Source organism: Solea solea, chromosome 11 (genome assembly GCF_958295425.1).
Source record: "Solea solea chromosome 11, fSolSol10.1, whole genome shotgun sequence".
Lineage (NCBI taxonomy): Eukaryota > Metazoa > Chordata > Actinopteri > Pleuronectiformes > Soleidae > Solea > Solea solea.
The window spans coordinates 4,252,597-4,272,883 of NC_081144.1; the positions used below are offsets into that span (position 1 = coordinate 4,252,597).

Sequence of the window (20,287 nt, forward strand, 5' to 3'; positions counted from 1 at the left end):
TAGGGAATGAAGGAATGATGCAGCAGATAACATCATACACACTTTTGAAAATTAGAGTCACAGTGATATACGATGTATGATTCTCTCCGGCTAATATGCCACGGCTCCGTGGTCTTTTGAACAACAGAGGGGATTTGAAAGGCTTTAAAGTACAGCGGTCCCCCCGCTGTGACAGGCAGCAGAGCCGTGGAGGTGCTGATACTCTGTGGGGAATTTCGCCCGAGGTCACTTGAAGGGATCCAGGAGGATACACGGGGTGTCACTTCCATTTATTGCTGGCTCCAACCGTGCGGTGTACAGTGTTACGGTGAAGCTGCTGCACAGTGTGAGGGAGGGAAAACATGAAGCGAGGAAGAGGAGCGTTGGAGCCAGAGCTATTTCTGCACCAAGAATGAACTTTTCGAGACTCAATCGTGTAACATGATTTCTAATGATGCTCCACAACAACGCTTTTGTTTGTAACAGGAGGATGACCTGCTGCCTCCATTGTCTCCTCGTCTCAATCATCAGTGTGTCACTGAGGCCAGTGCCAGGGCACGCACACACAAATTTGTCTTGTGCCTGCGCCAAAATAAAGGTGACAGGGTTAATGTCAAAACAAGGATGACTCACCCTTTCAAGCTAAGGACAACAACATCGGCCTTTTACATTTGCCAGCCGTAGAATAATTACTTTCTACTGGGGACATTTAGTTTTTATCACTGACTCAGTACAATTCTTACTTTGTTTGTCCCTACTGCAGGGCATCCAGAGCCTGGTGGACAGTGTTTGTCTCCACCGTATTAATAACTGTTATTTTAGCTGCCTTACCTCACTGGACTGCCTGATTAAAAATGAAATGAAAAGTCTAATGGACCTGGAATCTCGCTTGCAATCAAAATTTCCCCAGTGTGGAAATGTGGGAAAGCCCCCCAATACCTCACACACATACTCCTCCCATGCTCAGGAGCACAATACCACACTATCTCAGCAGAGTCATCCTGGCAACCACAGCTTCCGTCCAGATTGCGTCTCCAGTGCAGCAGTGTCGGGGCTGCACCGTGGCCTGGTGCAGGCATAAGCACATGTGGCTAACCAGGGAGGCTGCAGATTAAATTATGAGTCTGCCTCATGTGGGTGGAAAGAGCAGAAACACATGTGTCGCTGTTACTGATTTAATGAGCACATTAAGCACATCAGCACGCTCACCATAAAGCGTCTGCACAGACATCTGCATGTTGTCGTGATGAAAAATCCTTTCACGGCATAAGTGAAACCAAAGCCTCTTTTTATTTATATATATATTTATTTTTAAATAATATATAATATATAAAAATAAATACAATTTATGTATATATACACATATATACATAAATTGTATATATATGTATATATATATATACATATATACACATTATATATATATGTATAAATAATGTATATATATACTTTAAGTAAGTTTAAGTTAATAAATAAGACCTGTTTTTCTTGAACATGTTGTTTTTAATCAATATTATCATCTAATATACTATTAACAAGAGCAAGAACAACAGACCTTTCGATGATTTTACAAACACATTTTTGAAGATTGCGAAATCTCGCCAATTATCCCAAAAATTCCCAAAAAATATCGGGATATTGATTTTCATCAATATCGCACACCCCAAATAGAGGTCGGGACAAAATGTTGAAGAACATGTGTTTTAAATTTAAGGGTTTAAGGAAACAAAAAAAAATGTCTGAATATGCCACACTAGTGCAAAACGAATAGAAATCTGCAAGGTGAAGTTTCATTATAGCATGCACAAAGTGGAGTGAGTGATACACACCAGCAACAGTGGGGACAATGTTTTAGCACAATAGCTCCTTAGCTAGGAAGCTTCACTTGTTCCAAATCAATACTTATTTACTCCCTCCAACTGGCTGGGGACAAAAAGAGCAAGAGAGAGCAACTGCACATGTGTGAGTGAAGCAGATATGCTGAGTAACAAGGCAATCCATTTCAGCTGTTACAAAAAAAACTAAAAAAAAACTAGGTCCAGTGCTGCAAGGAAATGAGAAAAATATCTGAAGTAAAAAGCAACTAATAAATGTCAAACAATGAGTTCTTGTGTAATCACTTCATCCGTCTTGCTCCATACGCTGCATATGCCGTCTGGAGGAAAGCAATCACGTAGATCCTCGGTCATGCTAACGTACGATGGGGTGCTTTAGAAAAGAAATGCCCGCGATAATCTCCAGACTGAATGAGGAAGCAGGGTCCTCGAAAAGGTATGTGTGTGTGTCCTTGTGCACGTGTGTGTGTGTGTGATTGTATCTATGAGTGTGTGCTCTGAAGCCTGTGTGAGGAGGTGTGTTTGGTAGGAGAAGGGTTGCAAAAATGGACTCTGTTGGCAAGCATGGACTAAGAGAAACTGAGATGGCGAGAGCAAGGAGATAAGCGAGTGCAGCAAACAGCAAGTCAGACCAAGTAATGGAAAAAGGAGGGGTTGAGGGGAGCCTGAGAGAGGTAACGGGGTGGGGATGAATACCTGGGACATTCAGACTGCCTCGCCCTGACATACAGTCGAGCAGTGAACTGATGTTGCACTGTCATGTTTGGCTGTAAAAGCCTCAGACACGGCGTGGACAGACATTAGGGGTCACACACTGCGCTACAACACCACTCCTATAATTGAATCTAAATTAGAGCCAGTCAAATAATCTGAATAACCCGCCGACAGATCATTGCCGAGTGTGTTACAACCAGAGCCGGAGCTCTGTGCCGCGCAGTACATTAAAACCCTTCATTACCATGCATAAATCGCTCAAAAAGATATGAAAAGTGCCACTCCACATTGGATTTGCTTCTGTGCAAGGAGAACCAAATGTACCCAGAGGGAGAGGGAGAGGGAGAGGGAGACGGGGCAGAGAGGGGGGGAGGGGAGGGAGAAGCAAGAGACTCCAACGACTGTCAGTGACTATGAATTATGCATGAGTTGTAGTTTTAACACTGTCTGTTCACTTTGCCGCTTTGTCACTATTAAATATTCACACAAACATCTCTGTAGGCCACTGTTAATTACTCATCACAGCAACAAAAGGTCTCAGCCGGAAATTGCCAATGCCAAACTCCATTAGTATTTGTCTGAAGCTTGGTGAACGATCAGATCAGATAGAAGTGTGGCGTGTTTTCCTTCTTTTTTTTCTAGGCACACACCAATAAAAAATAAAAAATAAAAACATTAATGTAAACCGGCAAAAGCAAAATGGTGAGAATGAGCCTGGTTGAGCTGTGCAGAAATTAGGATTCATAAAAGTGAATTCTTAATGCCGACGCCAGGTTTAATTTGGATTATAAGACCAAAACAATGTCAGACACGGATGACTAACACTAATAGAAACTACAAAAATTAAATATCAACCTAAACCAAGGAAATATTGCTTTTGTGTTGTTGATTTTGTTTGTTTTTTTCATTTTGTGTTTGCTTCTCACTGCAACTGAAGTCGTAAACCCTGAACTACAAACAGCACAATAAACACATCAACAAAAGATGATTTGGATCAGAAAAGGAAACGTATCAAGCAACTAAATTGACTGATAATCATTTAGTTGATTTATTTATTGTGCTGTTTGTAGCTCAGGCTTTATGTCTTCTGTAGCTCACAGCTCTGTAGTGAGAAGCAAACAAAACTACTTTGGTAAAAAAAAAATGAATAAATAAATAAATGATTATCAACTAAATAAATTGCTTGATATTTTTTTTTCTGGATGCAAAAAAAATTGAAGCCATCAGAACCAATCAAATGTAATTAAAGTGTATATGAAGTCTATTTATTTAACTGATAATTTTATAAAAAACTGGAAGCTCTGACTGCATGCGGTGACTATGTAACGATGTTGTTTCTCATTAGAGCTGTCATGCATTCTGCATATTGATACTAACTGGAGTCAATGACTTGAACTTGCGATTAATAATTCATCACATTTTCATTCTCAGAAACTTGATAAATGCTGCTTAATTACTAAAGCTTTCATTCAAAAGTTTATTTGTCAAAGATAAGGCCTTTTAATGACCCCTTTCATGTATTAAATATTCAGTTTTATCAAAAATATATGAGTACACTGCAGTGCAGACACAACATTGAGTTTCATCCAATGAACTGTATCCACTCACATGGAAGGAAAAGAGAAAATCAGCTGTGATTGTTAATGATTGGCATCAGCCATTCTGACACCAGGTAAAACAACATCTTCTTTTAACAATCCAGCAACATCAGATATGAGAGACAGAAGACAAATACTCTTTAAAGACGGCTTTCTCACCAAAAGGGAGAGAACAAAGTCAGCGGGCAACACAAGTTTCTGCCCCCAGACACTGAAATGTCCACACTTTAATCCTGAGCTGAGCGGCAGCACACAGGAACCTTGAGCTGTGTGGCTTTACTCTGCTGGCCTGGCTAACAAGGCTGCAGGGACACACCGGAAAGTTACAAAGCAGAAAGTGCCATAAAAATAATAAATAAATAAAAATGCCTCTTACAAGTGCAATCTGTATTTTGTCACATCCAGTGCAGAAAGTACATCCGTGCAAGCAAATTTTGTTTTGTATTATCATGTTTAGTTGTGTCAGCCGCTGACCAAAGTAAGGGGATGTGTGTGGTGATTGTGGTGGTAGTGAGGGGAGGGATGGGTGTGTGTGTGCGCGTGTGTGTGTGTGAGTGTGTGTGGATGGTGTAAACACACCAGCCTACATGGATTGGGCTAATATCCAGTTTGTTCCCTCTCGCCTCAGCTCCACGGTGGCTGCAACGCAATTTCTTCCAATTGACCTCCCTGCCACCGGCACAATCACTCTCACAACGGCCCCGGAATACGGAGCAGCCAGCAGCGCTAGCCCCGGCGCTGGAGGAGCCGGCAGTGGAAGGAGGTGGGGACTGAACCCACCACGAGGTGGAAATGAGATGAATTAGAGAGCGAGATGGGGGAAGGCATGGGGGAGGTGAGAGAGTGAATTTATTCTGTGGTGTAGTGGCAGTGACAAAGCACAAGCATTTAGAGATCAGCTAAGGAGGAAATTAGAAGCATTACAGGCAGCCGCGCTTGTTTCCGCACTTTCGCTCTATCTCTCCTTCTGACCTTTATTTGTTTCGGTCCAAATCGCACCAATGAAGTTGTGGAAGTATAAGGTAACTTATTAAAAACGATACATAACAGTCTGACCTCAGGTGAGAACTTGTAATTGAATGATAAGAAACATTATGGCGATCATAAGCATTTTGTAAGCACACAAATGCCAATACGTAACCTTGCAATAACTTGAGGAAATCGCCCAAAGACCAGGAACTAGATTTACGAGAGCAATAGCCCAGCCAAAGGCTAAAAGGCTTTATAACAGCAAAGGATTTCCAATAAAAGTGAGGTTGGAGCCCTCTAAGAGCAGCACTCTCAAGTAATAGGATTAGTAGAAGTCAAGAGCACGGCCATCTTAACTCTTTATGTTGCAGAAATCGCTGAGAAGCATCTCTGCCCCGGCGAGTACGGCTGTGCTGAGGGTGCAGGAAAAACCCTACGCCTCCTCCGTGATGACGCTTTTCAATTCGAACGCACAAACATTTGCGTGTATTACACCGGTGAAGAAAGAGCAGGAGACTTCGCCGACCCGTGTCACACCCGTGCTCAGCGGGGGAAAGACCAACGAGCAGAGCTGTAAAGGAATAGTTAAAATGAGTAATATGTAGAGGGAAAAAAAAAAAATTGATGGCTCCTCGCTTATCTCATTTTCACTCTATTCAACACAAACTGCTGACTGCACGATGTAGCCTGCCCACCCCCCCCACCCCCCCCCAGCTCCTCCCTCCCCTCCACACACCTTGCCCACGGCAACTCTTGGGGACCCGTTCTTTTCATTTCTTTAAATGTTAAATGAAATTAGTGCAATGCATCAGTGCGTTCATTTTTTATTTTTTTTTATTTGCTCGGCACATGAAAGGAAGGCGTCGGGGCACCTGAAGGTCGCCCACGTGTCTGTGCTCACCACGCATTTCCCTTTCTCAAACAAAATAGTGCAATCATTATTTCTTTATTTTTGGATATACCACCCCGCAGACGTTTTCCTGGCTTTTTCTCTCTCTAGCTCTCCGCTTTGCCTCTCTGCGCTGCTTAGATGACTTTGAAAGAGGCAGTGTGTTTGGCGCGCCACTAAAGTCCCGGAGTCAGCAGATGAGTAGGAGCATCGGTGTGTTTCTGTGAACACGGACTCTGCCTATGAACTTCCTTTGTTAACGTGCGGCGTTCCATTTTGTTCATGTGTCATGAAGTAGCAGCCGTACAACTGGACTTCATAAGGTTGGAGCACAGTTTATTTAACAGTATGTTAAATAAACGGAACTCAACTCCAGAACATTACAGTGCACAGGTATATTACACACAGGTGCTGGTACCCACACATTTTCCTCTCACTAGCCCTTGAGTGAGTATAGGCTGCTCTTTTGCCCACAATTCCAAGCAGGCTCATTTATGCACCTTTACCATACCACCCCCCAATGGGTTAATGGGTCTTTCAGTTCCAGTTCTCTCAGTTTAAATCACCACACCAGTGTCCCTGTGTGCCGCTGTAAAAAGAGCACCACCGGAGCTTTTCTGAGAACATTCACAATGCCCTCTGCTTCCTTTCCCCTGCAGAGACAAACTCTACTGCAGAAGTTGTAACCACCGCTGGGAATTCAGCAGCAGGAAGGAGAAAGTGGAGGAGAGCAATGGGTGATGGACTTGCACAGAGATTGAATTCACCTCTTAGGGAAATGGCATCTTAATGTATATAAATGCACCACAAAGAGAGGAATGAAGTAAGAAAGAAAGAAAGAAAGGCGGGGGATAATCAAGGCTACTCCACAAATGTGCATGATGACTCAATACATTACGACCCTCGTATGAAAACAGAGCTTAAACGCTGAAGAGGGCATTTATTTACTGTTGCTGCTGCTGCTGCTGCTGCTGTTACTGCTGCTGCTGTTGCTGCTGCTGCTGCTGCTGCTGTTACTGCTGCTGCTGTTGCTGCTGCTGCTGCTGCAGGGGCCATGAAGAGACAATGTCTTATGACAGAAAGAGATTTTTCTTTCCTTTTGTTGGAGTTGTTTAGAAGTCAAATCACATAGCTTTGCTTAACAAATACCTTATGTTGTATAAGCATCAGCCCCAAAGGGGTTGCAGTCCTTTCAGTTTTCATGTTTTAATGGTAAAATCAAACACGAGGCTTTCATTTCAGTGACTACATAACTTGATCATATACTAGGGTTGTCCCAGATACTTGTGGCAGTCGATCAATACTGGTTTTACTAATGCCAATGCTGTTTAATGAATTTATTGTTTGTTTTGGCTGATAATTTTGGCCAGTTTTGTTTTATTTCTCTTCCATCTGCTATTATATAAAGAAGATAACAGTTTAATAGTGCACCGTATATGTTAAAAGGAAATAATGTTTGAATGCAACATTAAAACGATAACGAGTGACAACTGGCACGATTAATATGGAGACAGTTAATAAGCTGACCTCTGTGTTGCAGTATTGAGCGTTTTCTATGAATATTTATCTAAAAAAGAATCAAAAATAAATCTACACTTGCAGTTACAAGATGGCTTAGTTGTAAATGCAGTTGAGGACGCACGTCTGTCCGTCCTGGGAGAGGGATCCCTCCACTGTGGCTCTTCTTAAAGGAACGTTTCTCCCATTCCCATCCCTATTTTTACTTTATAAGGGTTTTTATGAGTTTTTCCTCATTCAATATGAGGGTCTAAGCAAAAAAAGGTGTCACTATTCAGGTGATTTTACAAACTCATAGTGGAAACTTTCTTTTTTTTCATATTCAAGCCGTAAAATAAAGAGATAATTACTTCATCTTTTGTGGTCTACACCAAGGACAGGATTGTTGGCTCTGTGGCTTTCTAGTAAATCCTCCATGTGATGCCCAGACAGCGCTGCCAGCCAACGCACGCTGACCAACTACTGAAATCCACCAGGAATGTGCAGACAGTAGAATAGAATAGAATAGAATAGAATAGAATAGAATAGAATAGAATAGAATGGGGATGAATAAAGTATTTCTATTCTATTCTATTCTATTCTACTGTCGGCACATTCCTGGTGGATTTCCCCTTCTTCCTCTTCCGACTTGAGACTACAGTTGAGTTTCATCCACGTCGTGCGTACAGCACAGTCACTGTCCCCCCCCCCGCCTATGGCCACCAGAGCGTCAGGTCTGGAGCATGCTATGACATTCAGGCCCAGCTTTCATTCCTCCCTCACACACTGACACTTTGTTCACTGTCACACTCCGCCAGGACGTGCTGAGAAAACAAAACTTAGACTGTTCATTCACTGCTTTCCCAATGTGCAAACAGACACACCTATACAGGGACAAACACTACACACTCTCACACTGACAAATGCACAAACACACACACTCACATCCACACACATATATATATATATATATATATATATATATATAAATATATTTACCCCCATTTTATAATCTACACAGCTGAAAGAATACCTTTTCAGTAATTATTTGATCAGAAAAACTCTGACAGAAAGAGTGAAACTAGGTCCAGATAAAGAATTGCAGGAATATAGGGAACAAGACTAGAGTGAGAGCTCATAAATAGACAGAGAGAGAGCAACAGTGATATGTGGAACAGAAGAAAGAGGCTGGGGGGGATATCAGAGCATCAGTCTTTGCTGGTCCATTTGGCATTCCTCTCTCTGTCCTGCCTATGTCTTGTCCAGCTACTTAACTGTGCAGCTCAGCTATCCCAAAGCCTCTCACATAGCCTTTCACATTGGGCTACAACATTTTCTTGCACTTCCTCCTACTTCATCTTCCTCTGCCTGTCTCCCCCCATCTCTTAACCCCCTGCTGTCACCTCAGCTCGTCTGAGTGTATCTGTCCACCAACACTTACGGTGGAAGTTCCTGCATAATCTAAGTGCTTTCACATCACCTCTCGATTCCAGTTTCTTTCCAGGGGATGTAACGCAGGTATATGCAAACATTTCTGACACTCTTGACCTCGCTCAGTGCGCATCATGAATACACGTGCGATCCTCCTGTCCGCGCGTCATCTTTCAATTCGACAATAACCTCATCCAACAACAACATCTAATGAAGTGTGGCAAGAACACTCCTGCGTTCTTAAAGGCGTGGGGTGAGTTTAATTAAACAATGCTAATGAGCTACTAATTAAAAGCTTTCCAATCAAAATAAGCCAGTAATTACCTGGAGCAGAGATGGGTAATGAGCACGCTACAATAACTGGCAGACAGGCAAACCCACAGAGACCCGAGTAGATCAATTCTCTGCGTATTAATGACCGCTCTCTCTTCTCCGTCTTCCTTTCCTCTCGGTCTGTCTCGGCTCTAAGTCTTTCAATAAGTCAAACCATAGAGAGGATGAATGAGGGCGGATGTGAAGCCTAGAAGGGTACTCTCGAGGAAATACTGTAGCTTGAGTGTTGAGAGACACATCAAGCATAACCAGCCTCTGTAATTTTAGTGGTACATTAAATAAAACAGTGAAAGTGAAGACAGCCACATGACCTCAGATGAGTACATCTAGGGTTGCAAAATTTGCTATGGAAATTTCCACATTTGAAAAAAAACTCCCCTCTGTGACACTACAGGAAATTGCAAGAAGAAATCACCTTTTCTTAACCCCATTGATGCCATAGGATGTAACCATGACACACGTCATGCTGTTTCCCATCCAGGCGTGCTTGCATACAGTGGGAGAAAGTAAGTCGGGCTGGCAGGTGAGAGGAGGAAGGCATGAAACACTGGAGTGTGAGTGTGAAATTTGCTGATAGAAAAAGCAGCCCGAAGGCCTGTTAGATGAGACTGAGAAGCGCAGGAATGTGGTCGGGGAAGAGAAGAAAGGAGCAAAATGTGGAGACAAAAGAGCGAGGAAGTGATCAGAATGCACACTTGAACAGGGATATGATGAATGGCCAGAAAGAATGAGGCAGTACATGTGGGATAGGCGGAGACAGATCCAGCAACGGGGAAGAAAGAGAGATAAATAGATGGACAGATAGCGATGGCCTCTCAGCATTTTTCTTTCTTTTGATCCTCTCCTCACAACTAAAAGGATTATCAGTTTCTCTGAAATGTCTCAGTAAACAGGAAACAGTCAGCATCATCCGTTTTCCTCCGCTCTCCTTTTCTTCTCTCTCAAGCAACTCAAAAGGAATGCTTTTTTAATGCATGTTGCCGTTCATCTCTATACATCTAATGCAGCATGCAACGACGGTTGTAATGAAAAATCCATTTGTCATGCTCAGACAGGCATTATGCCGTTTTATGCTGTACAATGATAACACATGACAGGCATTCTTAATGAAAAAACTGTCCACTGTCTATACCGTTTAATATACCATTATTATTGGTTTCTTAAATGTATTTTTTTTTGCAATTACCCTTCCCTGACATTGCAACACACACACACACACACTGAGCTTTATCCTCCTTACACTCTCTAGATGTGTGAACCATTTAACCAAGTGAGCAGATCAAAACAGAACCTGCTGTGAGCTACAACATCAACTCCCCCAATGCCCATTACATAGAAATCCCATATAAATGTTGGCTGAAATGTTGACAGAAGCACATTCATAATAAAGCACTGGATAGAAAAATACAGCCTCTATGTGAAAGACATATTTCTATATAGATATATATAAAAAATGTGTATTAAAAGTTCCTTCTTATTCAATTGATGATAATAATCATTTATGAATGTATTAATATATGAATTGTTATTATTTATTGAGGTGAAGTGGATTTCTATTTAAAGTGGAAATAAGTGATTGTAGTGTCAAAAAGAAAAATGTTGAATTTTTGGCCTGCATTTGAAGCCTTCAGCTGATATCACAACCAAAATATTGTGTTAGCAAAGCAGGGTGAAGAGGAACAAGGCTGCATTCAGACAATCATTTTGAAAGCCACACTCGGAATGCAAAAATAAGTCATTCAGTGGATTTTGTCAAACCAGTGCACACAAAACCTAAGCCAGTCATTTCTAACAACAGTGGTCAAGCACCAAGTACAGTATTAAAACTGTGCAGGACAGATTGTGATGACAGGTGGATTAACTTTAACAAAGCCCAAGTTCTTTGACGAAAAGCCACTTGAAATGACCACACCACAAGGAAATGGATTAGCGTCAGTTCATGTGAGTACTAAGGAAAAAAATGTTCTCCTCCAATACCGTTACTGGAATATGTGTTTAGTGATCTATTCTGCAATTCTTATACATATTCCTATAAGATATACTGTACTATAGGTTTTTGATCCCAAAAACAAGAACCCAAGCAATACACCGAAAGGCCATATGAAATAAAATAAAAATAAAATGTGTTGATGACTATATACACATGAACCCAACCTTAATTTCCTGTCAAAGTGAAAAGTGCAATAATAGGGTGTTGGATGGATCAATGTAGGAAGCTATGGCTAATGGCAGAAACGATAATATGACATGCAATAAAGGAGGAGGCTCAATATTGAACGGTGGGCCACATGAAATGGACTTGAGGGCCGCATGTAGGCCACGAGTTTGAGACCTCTGCTTTTTGGCGGCAGCACAATAAAGAAGCTACCATAACATAGAGACTATTGCAGGTATTGTCCAAGATGACCTGGAATTATCCTCCAATCAAGCACGTTGGTCAACCTTGGTTGTTTTTTAAGTGTGCTCTAGAAATGAAGTTGACTTGACTTGCTACGTCCAAGGAGACCTGTGGCTTTAACCAGCCCTGATGATCAGTTCATTCAGCTTCTTTTAAACCCCACTGCAGCAGCAATGTCAATGCCCCCAGCAGACTGCAAACTGCAAAGAAGATGCCAATGCAAACACTGAGTCGTGAAAACCTCTGGAGGGCTCCCTGTACGTTGAAGGACCTTTGAGTCCTCACTGGCTCCTGCTTTAAGATTTGATCTGAAGATTCTTGGATGTCACAGCTGTCTGGTGTAAGAGAACTCTGACATTTGTGTGTGTGTGTGGAGGGGGGGAGGTCCAATGATCTTAAAATAATGTGTGGTAGTAGATAGTCCAGCGATAGCTGAGGGTCCATAATATACAGATGGGTCAATTCTTGAAAAACATTGTCTTTCTATTCATCATGAATTGTTTATTATTTGTAATAGGGTCTAATGGAGATTCTGTGTACCTCTATGTGTTTGATGGACTGTAGTGGTGACCTGGATTTGTGCTTTCCAGTGTAGATCTGAAGCTTCAGCCTCTGCAGGACAAAGCAGCAGACTCTGGCAGAAAGCTACCTCACATCACACTACATGTATCTGCCCCCTCCCCACCCCTCTCTCGCATGCTCTCATCTCCTGTCCTCACTTTTCTCCCCTTTCTGGGAGGAAGGGGGAGGGAACACAGATAAGGCTGCTTCCTCAGAAAATTACCTATCACAGTTTGGTGATGTGTTCAGCATTACTGTCTGAGAAACGCTGAATTTGCCAATCCAGTTGAACTGAAAGGAATATGTGAGCTCAGTTTGAGCAGCTGTTTTAAATGAGGATATCAGAGTGTATGGAGCACAGTGAAAATGGGCAACACATCATCCTCTGCAGCTTTTATTTGCATTTTTTTTTAAACTGAGATTAACCCAAAGTAAAGACCTTCATAACCTACTATCAGAGGACATTCATCACCACCAGCTAAAAGGGACTGATTTGTATCTAGGTAAGATTGCTCTCTGGGGCTGTACAGCAGTCTCCCTCAGCTGCATACTACAGTAGATATATAACTCCTGGTTCTCTGCAGTTGTGCTATGAAAGACCGCAATAAATTACCATAAAACAGAATGGCAAGACATAGCACAGCACTATTACCAAATCTGTGGTAATAAAGCACATAAGTAATTGTGGATAACATGTATTTATTACTAACAGACCAAAGAGGGACTTCTTATTTATTATCATCTCACATCAGCACATTTCTTTTGGGAGTTGCAGACGACGCACCCACGTTATCTTCATACCCGTAGCTTGAATCATGGAACACCTCTAGCAAGCAACACTCCTCAAACCTCAAGTAATGAACTATTCTGTCTAAGTTCTCATCCAATATCAAGTGAACCTCCAGCCCTCGGGGGCCTCTCATTCACAAAGACAATTTCTGTGACGTTCAGGAGCTACAATCATTCTCCTATTCAGCAGAGCTCGTACTTTAGTTCGACTGTTTATAAGAACTGTCTGCCTGCTCTGTTCTGTCTCTGTGTATGCCTTGGAGAGATGAAGCGCTGCTGTGTTGCATTGATGTTTTATGCTCTATCTGGGACACATCTCTAAGTAACGTGCCACAACCTAATGGTATCTCAAATATGGTGATATGACTGGAGTTAACTCACAATTATACGGGCTTCCTGTTATGGTGCAGAGTAAGACTTCAAATGATAAAAAATGCCAAAAAGGCAACAAATGCAACGGGAAGAGTCCATATTCATTCAGCTAGCATATCGTGGGATTATATAAAAGTAACCAAACATTATTGAAAAGGTTTTGATTCACCTTGAATCCTTTTAATCAGACAGTATTTGTGAAAGTTCTAACCATTTAAAAACACTGACACAAGCCACTCTGACACTCCTTTGTACTTATGAAAGAGAAGCTGATGCTTCCCCCCCACTCAAGTCCATACACCAAGCATATCTACGATCCACTGTGGCTTTAAAGCATAATTGCCTTCAAAGAATCAACACCCCGGGGTCCACTGTGATGATTCTAAAGACTTACTGTATTTTCTCTACCACTCTTTATCCTAGGTGAGACCACGCTGGCATGAAGCGTTCACTAGTTTTATAGATACTGATTAAAACCTCCACTTGGAACGTGGCAAACTGGGTGATTAGTCTACAACTTACCTTTTTATCTCAAACGGGACATAAAAGTGTAGATGTGCTGCTAGGGTGAACAGCGTGGACAGAGAGACTAATGTAACATCTGGTACTACAGGACTGAGTGTGACACCTGGGAAAAGGGCTGTGCTGTTCACATTACCCCTCTCCAATCAGGGAGACATTTCTCTCATGGCACAAGCAGATACAATTCTCGATTATCACCCACCAGCATCCCTAAATGTCAGGCCTGATTTGTAAATGATATGCTACACCTAATTACGCTGATATTTCCAAGAGCAAAACAAACCTCTCTACTTCACTCGTCTCTGCCATCAAATGCCTAGAATGCCTCTCTTCCTTATTTCTCTTTTCTTTCCTTGTAATGTTTCAAATTGCACTGCCTTTCGGAGGAGAGAAGACCAATTCCATTATCGTGAGAGGCACTTAAATCTAACATTTAAGAATTCCCCAGGAACAGGTGTCCTTTCACTTCCTGCGGTAGCAATGTCCTAAAGCTTAGAATAACTGTCTGTTACAATCACAGTCAGTCACCAACACAAATCCTGAGACAGAGTGGGTGAAAAAAAAAAAAATGGAGGTGGTGGAAATGAGTGAGTAAAACAAACCATTCTCTAAAGAATTTGAACACAGCTGCAAAACTTCGGCTGATGTAATGGAGCTGTCACAAATTCACCTGCTGCATCTATTACAACACAGCGGCATCACAGAAAAATGTCAGCCCAGAGTGACTGCAAGAGTGCAATCACTCCACAGAACTTTTCCACAGTGTATATACCCTTATTGTTCCAAAACAAATCCCATGGTTGGATTGGAATTGCTGGTAATGTTGGCCACCATTTGAATATTTAAGTATTTAAGTTCTGCGTTAAGTAGGGATGCGCGGTAATATCGGCACAATATCGGAATTGGAAGATATTGGCTATAAAATGTATTATCGGATATCGCCAAAAACCAGGATCTGCCAATATGACTAATGACTACAAAAGGGTAGGCTAAAAGGCTGCTACCTCCTTGACTTCTATGCTGACAACCTCTACAACTACTATTTACTATTTAACTAATATTTATTTATCTGCTGCAGCATGAGCAAGCAAAATATTATGTAAATTAATCTACATAGTAGTCTAAATGAGTTGGGCACAGGGAAAAATATGTATATATATATATATATATACACACACATGTACATATATATATATTGGTATTCGCTATTGGTCCAAGCACTCCTGATATCAGCAGAAGTTGGATATCAGCAGAAAGTCCAATATGATAATATCATGTATCCCTTGCGTTAATGGTTGTATAGATGTAAAATGGTGATATATGAGTTTACCATAGGGGTCAGGACAGCCTCTGAGCTATGTCAAATGAGTCTTCTGGCTCCAATAGGAAGCAGTGGCCCCGAGGGTCAAAGAATAGGTCATGCCAAGACATCTCACAGGAGATGAAAGATCGTCTCAACATCATAACCCACTGGGTATGACTATCATCATTAGAAATGTTTTTCACAACATGGCCTTGGGATAGAATAAATGAGGCTTTAGACAGAATAAATGACTGGTCTGAAGAAGGCCCTTACTTTATCACTGTAAGGGCAGAGCTCCATGAGTCCCCAGCCTCCATTAGAGGAGACAATGTGATTCTCTTCTGTGGCCTCCCTGTGGCCCTCTCTCAGTGTGAGATGAGTTGAGGCTTCAGCCGCAGCCACCAGAGAGACAAACAGACAGCCATACTAACTTTAGCTGTACTGCCATGCAGACATGGCGGCTCAATGAAAAAAAAAAGTTGGCACATTTGAAAGACACTATGTCCGGAGAGCATTCGGGCTCCAGACCGTCTGGAAGAGAAGCGTGGGCTAGTCAGTCCGGATCTGAGATCCCCTACAAAGAGCCAGCAATTGCAGGGCAGACTCAGGCATCCCATTAGCCTTTGAGTCTAAATGTCAGTGTCTCCACTGGCCTAGTTCAGCAGGCTATTTGCCTCTTCCCTCTGAGAGTGCAAAAATATAAGCATAAGCTAGAAAAATAAGTCAAATGTCACACACAAACAATCTTTGCCTCATTTGAGTCTCCTGTTTTTGTTTTGTTTTTCCATTTCCGTCAGCTTATTGCTTTTTTTCCCCTAACATCATCAAACTAAGCAAGAATTCGACTGTATGTCTTTTTTGTGTGTGTGTGTGTGTTCTCATACATATATGTAGAAGCTCATGTGCGAGTGATCTTATCGTATGTGTGAATTGTGTTCATCCTGATTGCTGCAGACTGGGGACCCTGATAGTGACCCTTGATGCCTGAGTGCTCTGTCTGACATTGGAATGGAAACAAAAGCTTCTCCATATGGAGTAAAATCACAAAACCTCTACATTCCACGATGTAATGACCTCATCCGTTACTCTTCACAGTCCTCTCAGTTGTGATCTTTGTAAATGTATGTGTTTTAGCGTGTTAAAACAAAAGGAGACATAAATTATACAAAATATGGACGAAATGTGCATTTAAAATGGGGTAGGGGATCCTATTTGTTGGCTGGTTGTGGTTCTGCCTTTTTCTGGATTTTAATCACCCATCCCATCCTTCCTTTCTCACCAGGACAGCAGCTTGGGTTGAGTTCAGGTCGTAAATTAAGACATACTTTTATGAGGTGTGCTGCACAGGTTCACTCTCGTAACAGTCGGTGTCACCGTGTCACTGCACATACTGCTATGCAATAAGGGCTGTGACTGTATTGTTGTGACATCGTAAATAAAGCCCTGATGGCTCGCTTTAAGAAAGTTCCTGCATAGGCTAATGTTGGGCAGATGATTGATTGACAGAGATGAACATAGCGTGGAGTCACCATTGCTCCCGCCGTAATGTAAAGTATATTAATTATTTATTCTGCTTTGCTACCTTTCACTAGTGTGGGTCTGCATACAACAGACTACTATGCAGGCTAAGCCTTCAGTCTCCCAAAACTTGAATGGGAACAGAACATTTGGAAAAGTCTTAAAAGACTGTATGAGAGTTTTTGGGCTTGAGTTGGTGTGCCAATAAAATCTAGATGTGAATAAGTGCAATGGACATTTAGAAACCAGGGGATTGAAATGTCCCTCTGACGTCCTAATTTAGCTGAACTGCAAAAATAGGAGAAACCACAAATGCAGCAGGCGAGGGGGAGTGTGTGAACAGATGAGGAAACCACAACATTCCTTGACTTGGTGCAAAAAGAGAAAAATGACACTGCAACAGAACTCCCTTCCTCTTTATTATTAAGAAATAATGAATGGTAAATGTGAAATGATCTAACATGTAATGTCACCAAGGTGGATTCTTTTAAGCACAGATCACACACCCATTGTGAGACACTGGCTACATGAGGAAGGGTCATGGTGATTTCATCATTAATCATCATGTTTTACAGCACAAATTGCGCAGACCTGAAGTGGGATGTGTTCATTTCTTCAGGAATTGAGTGAAAGAACAAGAAAACACCCTCCACCTTCTTGCCAACTTCCCAGGATTAAGTGCTCAGTGAACTATAGACTCCAGATTTTCAGTCTGCTATTACTTCTCCAATGTGTTCTATTCTCAGTCCTCTTAACTACTGAATGGCTGGCCAAGCCTTATGCATGCAAATAGGCCGGTTACAGGGGAAATCATTTTACTTAATTTTATGTAAACCTCTGCAAAGCAACCTATTCCAGACAGATACTAAAGTTGGTCCATTAAGAACCCACAACTTAGGAAACAAACGAACAATGGAGAGGGCAGTTTGTGAGCCAACACACAACCAAGTACCAATTTGAGTACCAGCTCTAAAAATGGCAACAGAAGCTAAATGGTGCCAAAAGTCTGGCACCGCACATGACGGACATGCAGAGCACTTGCTCTCTTTGTCTCTGCCTCTGAACCAACGACATGCATGCTGTTTAAGCAGGCAAGAGTATACTCCATTCAAATTGTTGGACAATAGAATCTCATTAATGGCATTCTGCATTGTGCTGTCTTCCCAAATCCATACTGTGCTCACAGCATTCAATTGTATGTCCATTACCTTATTACCTTGAATACGCTCTCCTTGTTTTGACTCTCTCTACATACGGCAACTTAGGAATCTGGTGTAAATGAAATAGTGGGATAAATTAATCATTAATGGCTTGGGTTTTTTTGTTTTCGTTTTTTTTTTCCTACATTGCTCACTTGGTTTCCATCCACATTCCGAAAGGGCAAAAACAGTTGGAGTCATCCTCCATCCTTGCACTCCCATCCTCCACAGTCATCCATCATGTTCCATCTTATCTCATCCTATCCCAAATAGCAATTAGCTAACAGAGGCCTCCACATTCCAAATCACGTCCAGCATCTCACTCCGACTGTGGTTCACTATCCCATTACACACAATCCATGCAACTACACACTGTTACATCCTCACCCCCTCTCCCCACGTACTCGCATGCCACCAGTGAGGTTGAGGGTCTGGGTTTGAGGTTAACCTATTTTCACCATCAGATGTGCTCTGCAGTGTAGTGTGAAGGCTTTACAAAACCAAAGAGAGCCTGAGACCCACAGCCATTAAGACACCAGTGTTGTCATAATGTTTTTAGCTTTAGCTTTAGAGTGGCAGTCCTGAAACACAGTTACTATACACTCAGTTAAAAGGAGTGTGGCAAAGGACACAAAAGACATAATGTATCAGTACTTTAATACTGTGAATAAATACCCTTTTAAATGTCAAAAAAGTGCCTGCGGTTTATCTGCAATTCCTTCTAGCTGTTGTTGGACGTTTGATTACCTTTAGCAACTTTAAATAGACCGCATCATTCAAATGAAATACAGTAACACAGACTGTACATCATCAGGGCTCAATTACCCCTCGACACACGCACATATCCACAATCACACGCAAGGAGAAAGACACATTCAGACAACACATTCAGACTGATGAAAAATGCAGGAAGTTGGTCGCCCACAATTGTTGGCTTTCATATTGAGAGAGACAATGAGTTCAGCTTCATTGAGCTCGACAAAGCCAGTGAAGCACAGTAATTACCATGGTTCAAAACATCTAGCAAATACACTCACATAGACACGTTTACATTAAGTTCATTATTTGACTGATGCAAACAGGCAGAAAGGGGAAAATATACAGTAGCAAAGTAGAGATTATTCTTTGGCCCACGGAGCATAAGAAGAGTAGAGGCTGTTGCAATTGCAAGTGATAGAGGCAGATAAACAATATTACCAAGGTATGTGCAACAGAAAAGCAACTCATAGACTGAGAAGTATGGAAAAAATGAGGAATGAGTATCTCCAAACAATCTAATCTGTCCTTGAGTGTCCTCCTACTGCAGCATTGTCCTGTCAGAGTCAGATAAGTTGGGAGGCGCTGCAGTGAGTGAACAGAGGAGAGGAGAGAAAAGGGAAAATCAATGATAAGAGTCTCCACTTGCCACAGTGAAGTACTAACGTGGAGGAAGGAGTTGGGGCAACCAAAGGGGACAGAATGAATAAGGAGGAGGTTGCCACAATAAATGTCTGACTTGCATGGATACAAGGGACAACTATGCAGGACAATTAGGTGCATATCTGGCAAGGTTCTCAGTCATCCAGGTCAATGTGACATCAGGAGTGCAGACGTCCAGAATATTAGACATGTCCCGTCACTTTCTGCAATGTTTAATTTTAATCCTTCTCTGTGGCCAATTAATAGGTGACCGGGAGAAAAGGAGCCCATTTCTCCAAGTGCAAGATAAGCAAATCCCTTTTCCCCAGATGACGACGTGAGAATAGTTTATGCTTAATGTGCAGACGTCCCATCAGATAGTTGTAATATATACAACCTCTTTGTCTGCCACCTCAGGTCACCTATCAGGGCCTGTTTAATTCATTCAAAAGCTATCTTAAGTGTCGAACTGACGGACTCCCATTATTCAAAAAGTTTCAGACCCAGTCCTCCAACACTTTTACCTCTGAGCACTGGAATCTCAATTAAAGTCAAATATTTAGAAAATATTGCTAGATGGACATGGATGGATAGTTATATGTAGTCATTTCAAAGATAAATCTGACTGCAAACAGATGTAGAAGAAAATAATTTGCCCTGACTTTGTACAGAATTTCCTCAGCACTGTGGAGCCCTCTGTCTAAACATTCCACATTAGGAACAAAGGAATCCTCATATATTTTCAAAATCTAAAAACCCTCTCACACATAACACTTTCATCCATGTGAGGAAACTTGTGGACGTGATGCTTTCTCTACCTCAATGCCTAAACTTTACCAATTACAAGCCTAGACCATACTCTGGAGCTAACCCTAAACCATCATGGTACAGTATGGTTAGGGTTTGGAACGGTAAGGCCCTCTGGCAGGCTTGCGTTTTGACTGGGAACGGTACCTTTACTTGGTGGGCTAGTGTGTGCTGT

General features: G+C 41.8%; 1 protein-coding gene across 1 annotated transcript in view; it reads right to left on the minus strand.

Annotated features, from left to right (window-relative positions):
* The window catches only part of LOC131469035 (cadherin-4-like), a 226,326-nt gene that overhangs the window by 190,808 nt on the left and 15,231 nt on the right, over nt 1-20,287 (minus strand). The gene's annotated exons all lie outside the window — the stretch shown is intronic.